This window comes from Embiotoca jacksoni, unplaced genomic scaffold, assembly GCF_022577435.1.
Source record: "Embiotoca jacksoni isolate LCO1_2020_lvr unplaced genomic scaffold, fEmbJac1.0.p SCAF_17, whole genome shotgun sequence".
Taxonomy (NCBI): Eukaryota; Metazoa; Chordata; class Actinopteri; family Embiotocidae; genus Embiotoca; species Embiotoca jacksoni.
In genome coordinates this window covers 4,221,025-4,239,786 of record NW_027185307.1, presented here as the reverse complement: position 1 = coordinate 4,239,786, position 18,762 = coordinate 4,221,025, and positions in this window count along the sequence as shown.

Below are 18,762 nucleotides of genomic sequence, written 5' to 3'. Positions count from 1 at the left end.
ATTTCTGCTGAAATCTCACAAACAGTGGGGCCATTAAATCTGCATTATCCAGAGAACTCAGTGGCCGGACTGTAATCACCGCTGTGGACAAGGTCACGTCCCAGAAATAATAATTTATGAATTTAGGCCAGTCCCAAGTCACGTCATGTTTTTAAAACTGCAAGCTGATGGAACCGCTGTGATCAGTCACATTTTCTCTTCTATTTATAGTAAACCTGAACCTTTTCAAGTCAAATCACACTTTGATGAACCTTGACACACAAAATCACACTGCTGCCCAATATCAAGTCATTCCTGACCAGACAGACTCCAAAACTAAGGAAGTTGTTGTTTGCTGTGTTATCCAAGCCTCGAGTTAGAATAAACTCTGCAAACTTATTGTCTTGTTAGCAACCAAGATAACTACGTTTTTTTCCCATTAAGTAAACTTAAGTGCAACTGTTTGAAAGTTTGCAGGAAAAAAAGGAGGCTTAGCAAGATACTTTTGACTGACCTAGCTGGCATGTTAGCACTTAGTTCACCAGCTAAAAACAAAAAACAAGGCAAAATGACTTTAGTCTTCTCCACTGGAAATATTGGCCAGCAGGCCATAATGTAGGGGAGACTAAATTGACAAAATATGGAAGTAAACAGTTTAATTAATTAAAGTTTGGTTATAGTCAAAAACATCTTAGCTGGGTGGATTTAGACTTACAACCACAGTGTTTCTAAAATCATGAATCCGGCCTTGTTTACAGAGACAGTTTGCTTGGTCGAAACCATTTTTAATCAAAAACTGGAAAATTAGGGAACAAAGAAATTTGGGTTTCTGAAATGAGCTAATGCCGACTCATTGGGCGGCATGGTGTTGCAAAACATGTCACCTCACAGCCAGGGCATTCCCGTGTGAATTTGTGCATGTTCTCCTTGTGCCTGTGTGTGTTTTTCTCTGGGTGCTCCAGCTTCCTCCCACAGCATGAAGGACATGCCATTTAGGTTAACTGTCGCTTTTAAATTGGCTGTTGGTGTGAGTGTGAGCGTGACTGGTTGTCTGTCTTTCTGTGCAGTCCCTGTAATGGACGGGAAAACTGTCCTGGGTGTACCCTGCCTTCGCCCAAAGTCAGCTGGAACATGTTCCACCCACCCTGTGACGCTGTACAGGATGAAATGGGCATAAACTTGAATTATTGTAAAAGAGCAGTCTGTAGGATTTAGAGGCATCTAGCTGTTAGGAGTGAGGTGGTTGCAGACTGCAACCAACTGAATACCCACTGTCTCTTCTGTGGCTGTGAAACTTGTGTAAGTCCCTCTCTACAGCCACTGTTTGGTTTGTCTCTTCTGGGCTACTGTAGACACATGGCAGTGCAACATGCCAGGCTTGGTGGCACTTTTTAGTTTCAAGTGATTATACAATCATGAAAATATATTTATGAGTTTTATATTCTATTTCTGCCAATAGATCCTCCTAAATACTAATCACTGAATCCTTAATAAAATTTTGTAGTATTTTAAAAGTTACAAGGCTGCACAAACAATATGGTGCCTTTTCCAAGCACAAGGTGGTCCAGTTTGAGATAGATATATCACCTTCAGCACATGTTTTTATGATTTAAAACACATTAATCTGCTTAACTGTAGTGCTTTCAAACTTCTCATTTTCATGGCATGAATCAAACTGAGGCAAAGTTCACCTGGTGTTTCTTCAGTGTCACACTACACTGCATCCATCCAATGGCTTCTCTCAGGGGGTCTAAAAGCCCCAGCTGAGAGTAAGGTAGGCTATACTGTATGATTGCTGTGGAAAACTCAGCTGTGAAAATGGAGCTTTTTATTTCTTCTGAAGCATAAAGAAACTCAGCCGGAGGACAAAGTTCAAAGACAATGTGCTGTTCAATCAAAGCTTTTCTGACACTCAAAATTACATTACATTATAGTACCTTATTGACCTTGAATAACATCTCATTTAGCCATCTCGGACATCCAGTAATTAAAACGCACGATATAGGCTGTCGTGGGTGAGGATTATCCAGCTCTTTAAAAGGCACATTATTGTTGGTCTGCAATTTTCAGCAGGTGGGTTGTTCTCATTGGTCATTTCCTGCTCTCACGCTGATGAAGCCCATCATTACACATACGGATGATGCAGAAGGTTTTTCACAACCTTTTCATGCCAGTTTGTCTCAGATGACAATTACAAGCTCTTCCTGGCAATGCACACAGCAGCTTTCTCAACAGAAGAAACAGAACCTGCTGTTCAATCGATATTGTCAGTGCAATTAAAAGCAACGGAGGTAAAAGCAACTGAAGCATTCGCTCTGCAGGAACAAACATGATTACAAGCTAAACAACATCAGACTCCAGTCCAGTCTGTTTCTGAGATATAAAGAACAAAAGAGCATAAAGGAGGTTTTGTTAGTGTAGCCGGAGCTGCCAGAGTACACTGCTAGTTTGACCTCATTACTTGGGCTTATACTAGTCTCAGAGTTGACGAGGGGCAGAGCGGCCCAGTTAAAATGCCCAAGAATGCACACTCATTTGGCATGCAGCAATGAGACCGACCCACGCAAACCCAGCTCGCCTCTTGCTCTGCAGCCTTCCACACATCAGTAGGTTCAACAAAGACATGAAATATCGCTCGATGATATGCAAATCTGGGAACAAAAGAGGAGTACGTTACAGGCAAACTGTATAGCTTTTGTTCAGCTCATCCAGCGAGAGCTTTCGCCGGATTGTTGCAGCTTTCACAGCAGGCGACAACTTTTAAAGGGTAAATTTCAAATGTTCATTGTGACATTTCTGTTTCTTTCCAGAGTGAAAGTGAGATATCTTGGAAATAATGTGTGGAAAAGGAAGACTTGGGTCCTTGGCTTGATTTCAAAGTTTAATACAAGACTGGTTCTGTTGTGGTTCTGTTGTGCCCCATGCACGTTACATGCGCTCTGCATGTGACGTGCATGGGGCACCTAATGTCTTACATTAAGGTACAATTTTTCATTGACCACTCCTTGTAAGCATTGGTCAGTGCCCAGGTCATGCAGCTGATCATTAGCTGAATGAGGACAACGGGATGCAGTTGAGTGTCACAGTTCAACTCTGGAAGGACCCAAACATACAACAGGCAGGTTGATGCTTGCAATTACTTTTCTTACAAAGATATGTGACAATATAATGTCCAGGTTGGCAAACACAGTAGAAAGGGAGAGCAGAGTCCCAAGAACAGTCAGGGGTTCAAGCTGACAAGACTTAACAACAAAACCGATCTCTGGAAACGTATAGGAACCCGACCCAAGGACCAAAAACATTTCCATGAGGACTGATTTATCGTGTACACGAGAAGAGTCCGTATGAACGTGGTATTCACAACGTTGAAACTCAAACTTTTCCATAAGTTTGTCTTCATAACTAAGACAATAGTTTACGTCTGATGAAAATGTTGATCTTTCCAATGGCCTCATCTTTTCCCTTGATGCCTTCGCATATCCTGCTTTACGTTACCCCCTATTAACTTGCAAAATTGTTAGCCTCTGTGACTTCTAGATGCAGTCTATGTTGCCTAGCAACGGCGTTTTTATGGCTCAACCACTTGAACACCAAGTATACGGTGCACACGACTTCCTGTGTTGTAACCACCAGCTCACGAGTTGAACTCAGCATTACAATTAGCAGTTACAGACTGGGAGTAGATATATTGAATTTAGAGTGGCTGCGCTGAAGCAGACTGGTGACCTGGGAGCGAGTGAGGTGGGCGTGGCCAGTAGGAGACTGGGCGTGGCGAGAGACAGTGACTGAGGACCTCTGATGGATGGATGGAGCAGCACAGGGAACAGACCAAACAACTTTGAAGTAGAAAGACCACAACTGTGACAGAGAGCTCTGAATACCAGTATGTAGACTTCTTGAGTATGAACTATGTTGCTTACTCCTTCCTAATTATGAAGAATGAACCTCCCTGTTTGAATGAATTAGTTATTGTCTTGTATGAAAAACAACATTGGTGACCAATGCACCATCAATAATGGCTGCAGATGGACATAGTTCAAAACATCACAGTTTTGAAATTACAAGTGAGGGTGGAGTGCAGTTCTGACCCTACAACAACCACTAAAGCTACTTTCCTCTGGTAGAAACTGTACCTAAGCATTGGTTGGTCTATTGATGTAACTCTCCAAAAAAATATCCATCTATCCATCCATCCATTGTCTTCCGCTTATCCAGGGTTGGGTCACAGTGGCAGCAGGTCGAGCAGCTTGCAATACATCTTGACAACCAATAGCCATATTGCCATATTAAAATATGACATGGACGTTCACGAGCCCCAGATGAATGGTTTTAGTGACTCTTGGAAGGTCGAAATGACTGAATTGACCAACACTCTGGTTCATGACAAGATCATTCAAAAGCTACAGGACCACAATATGTTATGGCCTTTTTGCTTTTTACTATTCCACCTTGACATTTACTGACTGCAGTTACATTCTCCCAGAGGATGAACCCCCTCTGTTCTGAACACTCCATGTGCTTTTCTCTGATACCACCTTCAGAAGAAAGTGACACAGTATTCAGTATAATCACATCATAATACTGGTAGATTGCCACAAATTATGTTGCGCACAATCAAGCTATAACGTTGAATTTTAAGACCCAGAGGTATTTCCTTCAGAGACACCCTCAGGAAAAACATCACATCTTTAACCCCACTGCTGCTATGACTCTAAAAATAGGAAAATCATTGTTCCCTGCATCCGTTCATACAGCCTACATCCAATTGTGGGATGTAATAAAATGGCAGCGTGGAGGGGCCACTTAACTTCCAGTGCCTTTAACTGTCTCAGCCCCAAAGAGAAAAGGACCACAGATGGTGAAAAGTCACACAAATGTGTCCATTGGAAATCTTAATCCATTATCCCAGATTGTCTCTTAATTGTTCTGCTTTAACACTCGATGATGATGTAATGATGTTTTTCAGATGGCGTCCACTCAGACTGTCTCTGTTTTATGTGATAGCTAAGAACCTTGTGGTTTGCCTTTGCTGTTCGGCAGATGCCAAACTCATGTGTGCAACGTCACAACCTCAAAGGCCTGCCGGGGCTACACGTGTTTCTCGTGCACTGAGTGCCAAATGGAATAGCCATCAAACCAGTATTGAAGAGCTGGAGAGCCTGGTCCTGCTTAGAGAGCATAACAGACTGTATTTCTGTCAGACTGAGGGGGGCAACACTCAGAGCAACAATATGGATCTCATGAGATACTTTCTCAGGGTTAAGAAAGTGAAATTAGTATTATTGGCCTTCATCTTACTCCAAGAAATCACTATGGTACACTGCACACACATGTACAAACACACAAATGTGAAGCCTGGAAATGCACAATGGAAGGGGTAAAAAGAAAACTTACGGTAACACTAGATGACTTGCTGTGAAAAGTGCCTGTTGTAAACCTGCAGGAAGAAAGAAGTCCCAGGATGGTTGATGACCCTCTTGGTAATGAAACTGGACCTGATAGACCTCAATCTGCAATTTCTTCTCAAAGAAATTCTCAAGTCAAATTTTCCAATTAAAAAATATTTTCCATACATTTTTAAAAACATTATATTAAATATTCAAGCAAGAATATGCATCTAATAATCTTTTGCTGATGAAATTCTCAGCCTTTGTTGGAGTCACACAAGATTCTAAATCAACCTCTTTTGTTCTTACTCGTAGCAGTTCGATAAGAAGTGAAGCCAGATTTACACAATTATGTCTCTTCAAATTAGATTAATTTATTCTACTCGTGCCGTATCCATAGTGATCTTCCCATTATCTCATTCTCTTTCCTGATAGAAGCAGTTTAATGAGTTCGCTTGCAGGAGTGTTCAGTTTGTTGTTCTGCTTCTACTCAGAGAAAAAGTAAGAAATCATCTGATAAGAGCAGTAGCAGCAGAAGGTCACCTGGCAGCCGGTGGTCTGCCTGTCTGTCTTCTGTGGGGCTGATTTACAGCTTTCATATCTCAGCTACTGGCATTTATGGAATGCTCTATTCAACAACATGACTCTCATCCTTTTCAGCACTGGGGGAGAAGTATTTAGTAACAGTTGAGCTGCAAAGAAAGCATTGTGTATGAGATTCCTCTTTCATAAACAAGGAATCCTTTATCTCTCATGGTTGACACATAGATGTGATACCAACACAGGGAATACATTTGCAACCACAATGCAGCATAACTTAAAACATCATCACACTGGAGAAGGGATGGATTGAAAGTTGTGTGGCCTCGTCACCAACCTCCAGGTTAGCCCCGTCCTCCCTGTTAACTCCTCCTCTGTGTTTCCCACATGGCTGCTGGTGAGTTTCATGTTCACTACAGACTCATCAACTATTCTGACTGCGGTTGGAGATCATTTGTTTGCCATCGGGCCGTCTCCCATGGCAACGTGCCTCAAAAGTCACGACTGTGGAGACTATTCAAAGGAGGTAAAGCGAACAAAGAGCAGAGGTGACAAACGAGTCAAATGTTTACCTTTCCACCTCAGCAACTCACATATAGAAAACTCCAAACCTCTAAATAACGTATCCTCTCTTTCAACACCGATCTATTCACCTTTAGCATTTTGCATTTTATAGGCCTATTAAGGGATGAGGTCAGAGATATTCGTTACTCAATCTGTGGTCAATTTGAATGTTTGTCTGGGCTCGTTTTTAATGGACAGGATATGTGGATTGTTAACTCTGCCATTAGAGCAGACTGAGAATTGATTGTCCATTGCACTGAGGCTGACCTCATAAGTCACTTTGAATGTGCTCCTATCCATGTCAGGCTGTCAGGCGAGGGAACACTGAACAGACACGAGGACAAAATCCTATACTTGCAGTAGGGAAAGAGGACCTGTAGTACACATGGCTGGTTGGCTATAATGATTAAAGAGGATAGTAGATATACAGCATGCAGAGGTTCAGCAGAGACATCCTGAGGTTTGTCTGACCACAGGTGAATACAATGTAGCTGCACAGAGAGGGTTCAGATCCTTTAACAGGGAAGAGGGAGTTAAATCAGAAAGCAGAGTATATATTTAGATGAATGCTAATGGTATGTTGCCTTCAAAATAAAAGTCCAAAATGGTAAAAGGAGAAAAAAAGAGAGTCCACTGATGTGTGCAAAGATGGAACCATTTGAAAACAATCAATAAACTGTGAGTCATAATCATATACTAAATTGCAATACACTGTATTATTACACTTTTCTTGGTTTTCTGTTTTTTAATTTTCTCTCACAGGACTCATGAAGCTCACTCAAATCTAAAATCAGAACATGAACAACTTTTAGCTGACGAGACTTAAAACTTAATCAGATATGAAACAAACTAATATAATTTTTAAGAAATAAAGGAAAGAAAATAAATTAAACAATAGAAAAAAACAATAAAGTCATGATACGTGTCAATTAAAGTGTGTTTTCAGTAACAAAATATTACACTGCCTCAAATAAGATAAGAGTAGATAGATTGTTGACTATAGTGTTTAAAGTTGAAGAAATACACGGAGAAAGCCGTAGCCCATCGAGAACAGAAGCCATTTATGCTGTGATCTGTATGAACATAACCTACCAATGTTGTTTGGCGTCAAAAACAAGTCAGTTTGGGGCACCGTTGTCCCTAATATTCATATTAAACTGCATTAAAATGTCTATAAGACAGTAGTGCGTCAGCGCTACTTCCTTCGGGCTTTTATTTTGAAAACCGGCGGCTCGCCTTGTAGTCTCGGTGAGTGAAGGCGTTAACAGCAGCGCGCGGAGGGTCTGTGTGAGTGACAGTCGGTGTGCGTGCTTGCGTGCTTGCGTGTGTGTGAGTGAGTGAGTCTGCGGGATATTACAAGAGTTTGTGTTTTGGTAGTGCTTTAACAGCTTTCAGAAAGAAGTTGTTTCCTCCGGGACAACGTCGGTAAGTGAATTCCACTGAATGCTTGCTTGTAAATTTGAAGTCCGTGTTGTTTCCTGACGTCATGACGGAATTAACAAATGCTGGTTGTTTGTGGCACCGCGGCAGAGTTTAAAGAGAAGTCTTGTCAGCGCGAAGAAAACACGCTAGCTTTTTATTTTTGTCAACTTTGCAGCGTTACGGTGCCGCTTTCGGAAGTGTGGAAACAAGTACAAATATCAACAAATAGCCTTTTTATCACCGTGAAACGTTTGGTGCCCATCCAGGGGAGCCCATCCAGGGGAGCCCATCCAGGGGACCCATCCTGCAGACAGGTGGAGACTGTTCATATAAGAGGACACCATCCACACTTTCTTACATCACGTCAAGCCAGAAATATGGAGTAATGAGTCCGGTCCCCAGGCCACAATAGACTATTTTATTATCTCTGAACGCAGGCCAAGGCGCCAGATATAGGCGATATTATGTTACAATGTACATGACACCCAATACCACAGCAGGGAGGAGGATTCTCTGTAGAGAAGGACAGAGCCAAACTGCGTTGAAAAATCATTTGATTAAATGTTATCACGCTCGTGGATTGGCAGCAGAATTTAACTCAGGGTTTTGTTTGAATCAGTACAACATCGTCTCTACTTCGGCATGTATCTACATATCATAACAGGGTTTATTGAAGGGGAAATTTTGACTTTTGTACTTGCAAGTCGTTACTGTTTGCTTGCTCAATAACTCTGTCATCAGCTGCTAACCAAATGCTAAGATTGGGAATATTGTCGTGCTTGGGAGGATTCCCTGCCTGCTGAATTTATCAAAAGATACTGATGACTCCTTAAAGGGCAAAAGTTATCTCCTGCTTTTACTAAATCCACGATGATGAGCAAAGCAACTTTAAAATGCAGTTTCTTTTTTGATATTATGCTTGGCACAGTACATGCAAACATCCAGCAGCAGTGTATGTCTTTCATTATCTTTAAAGCAAACTGCATATTACCATGATTTGGAGCAGTGTATGGCACACAGTAAATGCACATTTTGTCAAATAGTATCCCACACTTTATACAAACATACTCCCACATGCACGCACAGTCCACTGTCCAAGTGTTTTTTTTTCCTTTCCTTCGTATTTGGAAGTTAGTCTGGTGCTAGGAGTCTGCCAAAATAAATAACCTGTGGGAAATTAGAAAGGCTACTTCTTTCTCCACTCTTGGAAATACATAGGGAAGCTAATTAGCATCCATTCCACTCCGACAAACCTGGAAGATGTGAGGTCAGTGAACCCTGAGGGATTGTGACAACACACGAGTACCTTGTGCTTGATCATCCTAATGGAGTGGAATGACTTTTTAGATTGAGCAAGCCAATTCACTTTGTGTTTTGTGCTCTCCCTCGGTTTGTTAGCTCAAAACTGTTCACTCAGTCCGTTCCCGATGCCAACCTTCGGTGCTGTCTTCTCATGGTGGTTCAGGTTTAGTTTGACCTGCCGAGGATACTGACGCGTTTTAACAGTTCTCACGGGTATCAACAGGAATGGTTTCCTTTTGTTCATATTATTCTTTCTGGATATTGTTTTTCTCGCTTGACTTTTATCGAGATCTGATCAAAATTTGGCATGTTTTTGTTTTGTTTTTTACACTGGCTCTAAAATTGTAGTTTCAAAAGTTACATTCACAGCTTTTCGCTCTCCCTCCATGTGAAATGGTTGAAAGTCCACTTGTCAGCTTGACCTTTAAGTCCTCACAACTTTTGGCTGCTAAACAGGGAACAACTTCCTCAACTTGGAGAAACAGTGTCATACTTTTAGACTTATTCATGATAATGGATGATCGCAGCGGAGTGGGATCAAATTGACGATTTAGCCTCCAACCTGTCCGTCTTTTGTAAGAAGTTGTAATTGACAGTGGTGATACAACTGTGTTGTGATGGTGTTAGGCTGTGGGTGCATGTTATCCCCAGCATACTGCTGCCCGGTTTCTCACCATAAGATATCTTGCTTTTATTTAAGGAGGCTTATTCTCATGAATGTTTATGAGAATGGTGGTGCTAAATCATAGATTGTATATAGAGATGGACGTAGTCTCCGGGTCTGAAAAGCGTAATCAATGCGGAAGCGTCTTAAAGTGTAATACCACTGAGGGCCACTAAGGGCTAGTTCCTAAAAGCCTTTGTCTCCAAGAGACTCTAATTCGAAGTGTCAAGTTGTCTCATGAAATACAAAGCCAATATTTTTTCCCCCCAATAGTCATTAAGGTGTCTTTAGTTAAATTTACTCCTGAAAATAATTCCTTAATGAATTCAATATAATGGCTCAAAGAGAGGCGGGTTTGTGGGTGTGTCTGGTTTGATTGACATGCCTGGGGTGCAGTCAGCGTTCCTGTACAGGAGGGCAGGCGTAGTGTCTTCAGGTTCTCCGTCAGGTTCATTCCTTGGTCCAACCCAGCTCATTCAAATATGGTCACATGTAGCTCTAAAAAAAACATCGATGGTGATGGTTGAAATGCCAGACTGGAGGCTTCTAAAGGGCAGTTCACAAACCAATGAGGGACGTCACGGTGGGCGCCCACTCGGTACAAAGCAGGACATTTTACCGTTAAAAACTAAACTTTACAGTGTCAAATAGGTTGAAGTAACGTTAGCATCAGCATGCAAGCAGGGAACTTTGGACATCAGCTTCAGTAAAAGAGCCAACAAAATGTTTATTGTAGATCCAGGATAAGATCAAGTTGGTGCAGCTACTTCACAGGTTAGGGCTAATATGCACACACACACACACACACACACACACACACAGACACACACAGACACACACACACACACAAAACCACCTATGGGTGGTTGGGGCAACCAGTTTATTATGACAATAATACTCTTTCATGATGATATCTCTCTCATCGCCATAATAATTATGATGGGAGCAAAGGAGGAAGTGAAGTGATGGACTCTGTGGGCCGCAATGTAGGGAGGAGGTTGGGGTGGATGGATGGGTCTTAGACATTTTATATTTGACCTTTAGCCATGACTGTTTCATAACCAAAACCATCTGTGTTATATTTGTAACCATGACAACAAAGGGCAACTGTTAGTTTTCTATTTCAAACTGAAAGTCAGAGTTACTTTTAACCTCAACCAAGTGTTTTTTATTCAACCATAATGACAAAGTTCCTCTATTTAACCGAGACCACGGGCTGCACGATTACTCTTATTAAAATTATGATATTGAATCATACATTCATGCAATCTCATTTCTAAATGACAACAATACTGCTGCTTTTTAATCTGGAACTGCATCAAAAGAAGTGCTCCTACTTTTTCCTTCCAAAAAATGATGATGCAGTAGAAACTGACAAGAAGGAAAATAGAAGCAAATGAGAAACACCATGGAAACGAAAACATCTTTTTATCATCCACAGTTCAGTCGGTTCTATGTTGATTTTTCTCCATCAGTTAAATGTATGTAATCAACCTTTTATATTGAAAAACAAGCATGATAATCGTGACCTCAATTCTAAGCAAGAAAATTGTGACTCTCATTTTAGCAACATTTGTGCAGCCCTACCCAACCTCTGGTCTTTCCCTAACACTAACCAAACAAACGGAGGTGAAGCACATCTGTGCAATATCCCTATGAGTCATATTTAGAGGGTTTGGACATACACCCTACGGTATACGGTTGGAGGTTAGAGGACTTGTCGACTGTGATGTTCAGTTTCAGTTGGCTCTTCAAGGTGTTTCTTTTTTGCATTGTTTACGCTTTCTTATTCTTCTGCTTTCGTTTTTTTTTTTTTATTTAGTTAAGCTGAAATTATGTCGAAGAAAATTGCTACTAGGCTAAGTGTGAACTTCCACACAGCTGGGGCGACTTGCTCCAGATGAGTTGCGGTTCAGATGAGGACGAGCCTCTACTGTGTCATTTGTGTGTGAGTGCATGTGTGCACACACACTGAGTTACAGTAAAAGTGTACTTTTTCAACAAGTGTTCCCAAGTTCTCCACCTTCTGTATCTCAGAGTGAGAAATTGCCAGAGGAGGTTGGTTACATAAGCCTGTTGGGTGTTACATCATTGTTTTGTGGGCCAGGATCCACAGAGCTGGGGCTGGGACTTCAGATGGGTCTACTTGCCTCCCACAGACTCCCCGCCCTCCCGTCCCCTCCCCTCCCCCTCGCCCTGCCCCCGCCCTCCCTTCTTCATTGAAAGCTATTGGAAGCAGATGCTCAGTGAGTCTCTCGTGCTGGGAGACATGGCTCAGTGGCGGTGATGAAATGAGGCTCCACCTGTAACATGGATGGTTTTTTTTTCTTTTGCACATGTTCTGTGTTCTGTGTTTTTTTTTTGTCTTTCAGTGTTTGTTGATTAGCTGTATAAGTGTGGTTTGGGTGGGCTTGGTTACCGTGACATCAAAGGGAAAACATACAAAACAGGAATGATTTATCGATCTACAATCCTCAAAACAACCCCACCTCTTTTGTCCACTGCCAGTAAATCAATCTCCCAAAATCTCATAAATATTCATAACAAAAACTTTATGGGAAAGAGTTGATTTGTAGTGTTTTCTTTTGTAAAAACCAAAAGTTAGAACCCTCTAAATGCCATCATCAAAAGATTTAGTGCCGATGTTTTTGCATTTTCTGTGATCTGGAACGAAAGACCAAACGGCACAGACAAACCTAAAGAAAAAGCTGGCAACAACGTGCTTTTAAGTGCCTCCTTGTCCTTTTCGGCCTGCACCCATATTATGTTCCAGATCACTACTTTTTCAAAACAAGCTGGTGTGTTCTCCTGGAGTTTCCCTCCCTGTACAAGAAGCTCCACAGACCTTTTTAAATGTGCTCCGAGGTGTGTACCGTGTACAATTCAATAGTCTGGATTCTTCTGCAGGTTCTTTGTCCTAAATATTCTACTTTATTTCTACTTTTCTTGGCTCTTTAATTTCACTTCTTTGACTTGTCCAATAAAGGTAAACAGCAGTCGTAATTAGTTTAAAACCTTTAGCGGAAGTCATTTCAGTTCCTCTGTCCTGTCTTTTATTTAGCAGAAGTGTTTAGCTCAGAAGTCAGAAATGTTGAAGTTACGTAGTCACCAGTGGAAATGACCAATAAAAGCCAAATATCCTTTAACATCACCGTCACTCCTTCTGACTCAAGAGACGTCACTTGAAGACTTGTTTTCACTTGACTTCGCGCGGCTCCCTTTGGATACACAAAAGTCTTTATATAACTTTTTCAAAATGTGCAGAAGCACTTCACAACACCTGGAAACAGACTTTGACAAAGTTGATGGAGTTTTCCTTTAAACTGTCAGTAATCATTTTTTTTTGCAGATTGACGAATTGATTAATCAACTAATTGTCACAGCTTCAATATAATGACATTGGTCATTTGAAATGTTCAAACTGCGCATTTACAGTTTGTATTTTTTGTTTAAATGTAGGTCACGGAGAACGCTGCAGGGTTGCACATGAATCGATGACTATTTGATTCGAATAGCTTTTGTTTGCTTCATTGATTTTGGTTCAGACTTCTTTTTTTTTTTTCCGTTCTGGAACAAAATCAGTCAGAGTTGTCGATAACTCCAGCAATTTATATCGTGTACGGTCATTAGATATTTTCAGATTTGTTGATGAATATGGAAGCATGCAGCACTTTTTTCACTTGTCTCCACACAATCCAAACTCTGTCACTGCTTTATGAAGTTGAAATCCCCTGCACGCCGGTGATTCAGTTCATATTTTATTGTTTCAGGATGAGTCGGTGTTAAGAGGCCCCGGACAACTGGAGGAAAAAAAGCTGAACTCTTCTGCCATAGTGGTCGTCTTGTAAGTACAACACAGGAGTTCATTTGTGCCCTAGAAAAACAGACTCTTCTCTTTCTGAATGTTTCATGGGACAGGAAGAAAGACGATCATAACCTGCAGCCAAGAGGATACGGTGTACAACACACACACACACACACACACACACACACACACACACACACACACACATATCCTGCATTTCTTGGGGTCAGCCGGAGATGGGCTGACCCTTAGAGGGCCTCTCTCTGTTTGGCTGGTTGACTCGTCGGTGGTAACCATTTGTCAATGACATCATGTGAAGCCATGATGAGGTGAATCAGCAACAGACCCTGATTGTGCAGACGATGCCAAACTTTACACTCCTTACCATGGTAACAGCTAATTGTTTAGTATATGTGTGTGTGAGTGTCTGTTGCTGTAATAGATGTTACAGTTTCTGATTTTCCATTACTTGTTATTTTTGAATAGGTTTGGACTCGCTTCTTATTGTTGACCTTTTATTTTTTTGTGTGGTTTTGGTTCTATTACTTTTGAAAACATTTACTCTACATGATGTCTCATTTTAGTACTCGTAGCAAGGGTTGTTTATTTTTGATATAATGAAAGAAGCTCAGATCATTAAGTCTTCTGAAATAGTTTTATTCACATGAATTTCACTTTGAGTGTTTTATAAATCAGCCAAAACTTTTCTCTCCAGAACTCATTATTTTACTTCATCCTTGTATAAAAAGTAGCATTAAAAAGGTTATATTGATGTTTTTTATTCCTACAAATATAACAAAAAATAAAACATTTGATGATATTTTATTTGTTTATAGAAGTTTCTAGACTCAACAGGTTTATTCACATCTCAAACTAAAGAGATTGTTTTGAAATGAAACCAGCAAATCAACAATTGTTGTTCCTAAACTGAGATGCTACAGTATGGCAGCCAAAAAGAGTTTGAATCTTTTTCAGAGCATGAACGCAAGACACTCCAAGTACCATTTCGCTTTACCCTGAAAGCAATAGTTGAACCTATACTTATTTACTTTTTAAAAAGAAATAAAGAAAAGAAGATTAATATTCATGTCTGTGTTAAATATGTTGCTGGAACCAGAAGATGATTATCTAAAAACAAGAAGGATGGGAAGTAGTTGAGCTATCTCTAAAGTAAAAAAAAAAAAAAAAGACACAAGACTGAACACAATGCTGATTAACCCCATCACTGCCAGATTACTCTCAGCATTTCATAGTTTTTTAAATCTGGTATCTGGTGAGACATTCCCACGCTGGCTGGATGGATGCATACCGGGCGTCTGTGAGCAGAGCAGCACCAGAGACTTCTGCTGGCCAAGTTGACTGACTACTGGTTTAGCTAACTTATATGGGGATTACATGGTTCAATGGTGTGGCTCTTCTTGACTTCCCAAAGGTCTTTGGACTGAATGGATCAAATTTTGACAGTGAACAGAAACATGTCTCAGGGGTTGTGAAATTATTTATCCATAATTTTACAGCCGCAAAAATATAGAGACGGCGTAGGCTATAGCTGTGCACTATATAAGTGTGTGTGTGTGGGGGGGCTGGGTTACCTCTTGGCTATATGTCATACGGACGTGTCTACTAGGAATGGGCTTTTAAAGCAAAAAAAATACAATTAGTTATTCGCTGGGAACTATTTGACAATTCGAATAATGCAGTGTATCTTTGTTTAATCTGCACAAGCAACAAAATGTGTAAAGTTCTTCTTCTTAGCATCCTCTTCTTAACTCATAGCTTAACTTGAGTGCAGATTGTCAATTTTGCAAACATGCTTTGTGCACAGATTAAACGAAGGAAACTGGGTTTTATCTGGAGAGCAACAGAGGTGCTGCTACTGTTTTTGAGCACTGGACAGAACCAAGCTAAATTTCCCTCTGCTTCCTGTCTTAATGCTAAGATGAATATGTTGGACTCCCACTTCTAGCTCCCTAATTAATACATAGATATGAGACTGGTATTGCTTTTTTTTTTCTCATGTAATTCTCAGCAAGAAGTCAAATAAGTTTTCCAAAAACGTACGACCCTTTAACTGACCGTACATGCTTTTCTCACAAGTTGGCTTGTTACTCGCCGTAGAAGAGCCGAGTTTGAGGTGAAGAAAGCCTCCTGCTGAAGAGCTCCATATTTCTCTCCCTGCTTGTCTTTAACAACTACGAGATACTGAGCCCAGAAGCCTGTTTGCTTTTAATTGTTGGCCACTGGCCGTTCTCCTCCGTCGGTTTCTACTTTCCCACCTTGCTTTGCACCACTTAGGGGGGAGGTTGGCACACAAACCGGCCCTCCCTCCGCCGAGCAGACATTCTCTCTCGTCCGCACGGATACCTCGGTGATGGAAATCGCATCAGCCGGTAAAATTGTAAAGCGTGGTATCTCATCCTGCTGCTCTGGCATTTAGACTCAGCTTTTATTATCTTTTATAGGTAATCCCAAAACAGAAGTAGTTACGTGGGCATAATGCGATAGGGATAAGGGAGACTGCCTTAATAATATCGGAATATTATTAAGGCAGTCTCCCTTACTGGCACTGACGGACAAACTTTCTGCTGTTTGTGTTGTCTTTCTAGTTGTCAGGAACATTAGACCTCAGCAGCTGTTGTGTTGACACAATCGGCAGCATGCTGCCAAGTACGCATACACGGCCTGGAGTGGCCTAATTGTGTCAGTGAGTGAGTGGTAGAGTACACTCCGTGCTTCAGTGGAGACCCTGATGGATTTTCCTTTTGCTCACCGAAGTGTGTGTTCCACCCATGTCAGATTATTTATTGTCCTGTGTGTGTGTGTGTGATCTCGTGGTGCACCTTTTCTCAGGACCGTTTGTGTTTCATTGGCGTCTCGCTGACTCTCCTGCTGCGCATTTTTAGATCAGGACAAACGGCACCTTTTAGAATTTGTCTTATTGTGGTGCCCGATTACCTCACCGCAACCTCCCAGTGTAGCTCAGCCCAAATAAAGGCTGCGTTCACGTCGTGTCGGAGTTGCCGTTACTGACACTTTTCCAACTTGTACATCGGGTTTACTTCTACAAAACAGTTTTTGTTAAAGTTCCAATTTATTCTGCTTGACAATGTGAGAATAATGTGACCATGGGAAAGGGGTCGACTCATTGTGACGTTCCCACAGAGTTATCAGCTAAATCTGCAGCTTCCCTTTCTTTTATTTGTATTTTTTGTTTGTTTTGCTTTTGATCCCACTTTTGGCGTCATTTTTGTCAAGCGATTGTCACGACCTGCTCCGTGCCAAATGACACGGTTAGATATGGTTAGAAGCTAATGAGCCGGATTCACTCAGGAGCTGAAACAGAGGGAACCTTTCAGAAATAAAAGCGAGTCGGGGAGTTTGTATTTGAGGTTTGCTCAGCCACTCTGAAGGATGAACCAATCAGCAACCAGTGGGGGTGGCTAAGTGCGACAGGGTTGTTCAAACAATGGTGGTGGTTAGTGGTTAGGGTAACAAAAGACGTGGGCCGATCCCCTACAGTCCAACTCTATACACATCGGTGAGTGGCACAGAACCGTTTGCTGACAAGTTTCTTACAGCTTCTTGCTGTTTGCCCAAGCTGTAATTTTCTCCTCTAGACAATAAACACTCGTTAACTAAATCCACCGACATGGTTCCCTCCATAAAGGAAAATGCTGTATGAGAGCCTCAGAGTTGTCTCCCGGTGAAGCTCGTTGCTCATAATATTGTCTGATATAGACATGACTCATGCTGAAATGGGATACTCACTATGACAGCAGTGCTGAATCAAATGGAGATTACAAATAGGTCGTGCATGTTGTTTCTTTACAAATATTTGACATTTGGTTTTCTTAGTCACTCCACATGGGTTGAATCATCAAATAAAAATCAGTTTGACTGAGAACAACAGGAGACCCTACGGAGTATGTGAGGTCATGACGTGTGATGTTATCAGGTGGTTCCAGGTGCCGCCCCCCACCCCTAACCACCCCACCTCCTCACCTCCTCATAGTCTAGTCACTGCTCTGATTGGAGGTGATGAGCTAAAGAGGGAGTCACCCTGAAGTGCCGCAGTCTGACAGACGTACATGGACACACACCTGCACCTGGTGCTGCTTATCATTGTCCTCTGGTCTGCTGCCACAGTGGAGCTTACGACTTGCCTTTTATAGGAAAGCATTTGTGCAGGATGCCCGAGATGGTAGCAGCGCGTGGCTGGTCGTCTAACCTTGATGCACAATCACAGAGCCGCTGGGATACTTATCATATCAGAGAAACCTATTTATCCATTACATTCTGATAAAGTATTTCCTGATGCTGCTGTCAAAGCCTAATGAGACTGCCAGACACGAGCCCTATGAACACGACCATATGAATCAGTGGTTGTAGTTCTCCGAAGCAAAGAAACCCCAATTACTATAGTTAAATATGCAGTGATCTTGTTCTGCCTTCCACATCTGCTCGCTCTCTTCTCTGATTTGCTGACCCCGGGCCCCTCTCCACTTGGGATTGTCGCTCAGCTAAGTTTGACTCGGACGGTAAACTGCTCCCTTTTCAAATGTTTTTTTTTCTTGCAACATCTGGCCAAAATAGGTCATTTCGGTATCTAATATCAGCTTGTAACTGTTCTCGTCTTTTACTGTTATGTTAAAAGCTCCACCCTGACTACAGATACATGCAGCCATTAGTTTTGTAGCAACATTTTCAGGATTTCCCGAAAGCAGCATTAATCAATACTTTTATATTAACGGGGGGGGATCAAATGACTGTGTTTTTCACACAGACAAATGCACAGAGAATTGTTCCCTCAACGTCTTCCTCTTTAGCCTCTTTTAGCTTGTTGTTTGCGAACTCAGCAGGCAGCCGTTTGCGGCTAAAGAGAACTCCCCCCAGCAGTAGTCCAAAGAGAGACGACCAATGACATGATAACGAGGAATTGGGGGATATATACTGCAACCAGTCACGTCCACGGCTCCAAATAATGACTTGCAGGACTTGAAGGATCTGTTCCTAACGTCTTGGTGCCTGATACCACAAGTTAACCTCCAGAGGTCGTGTTGAGTCTACGACCTCGGTGGCCCTTCTGACATCATGTTTTG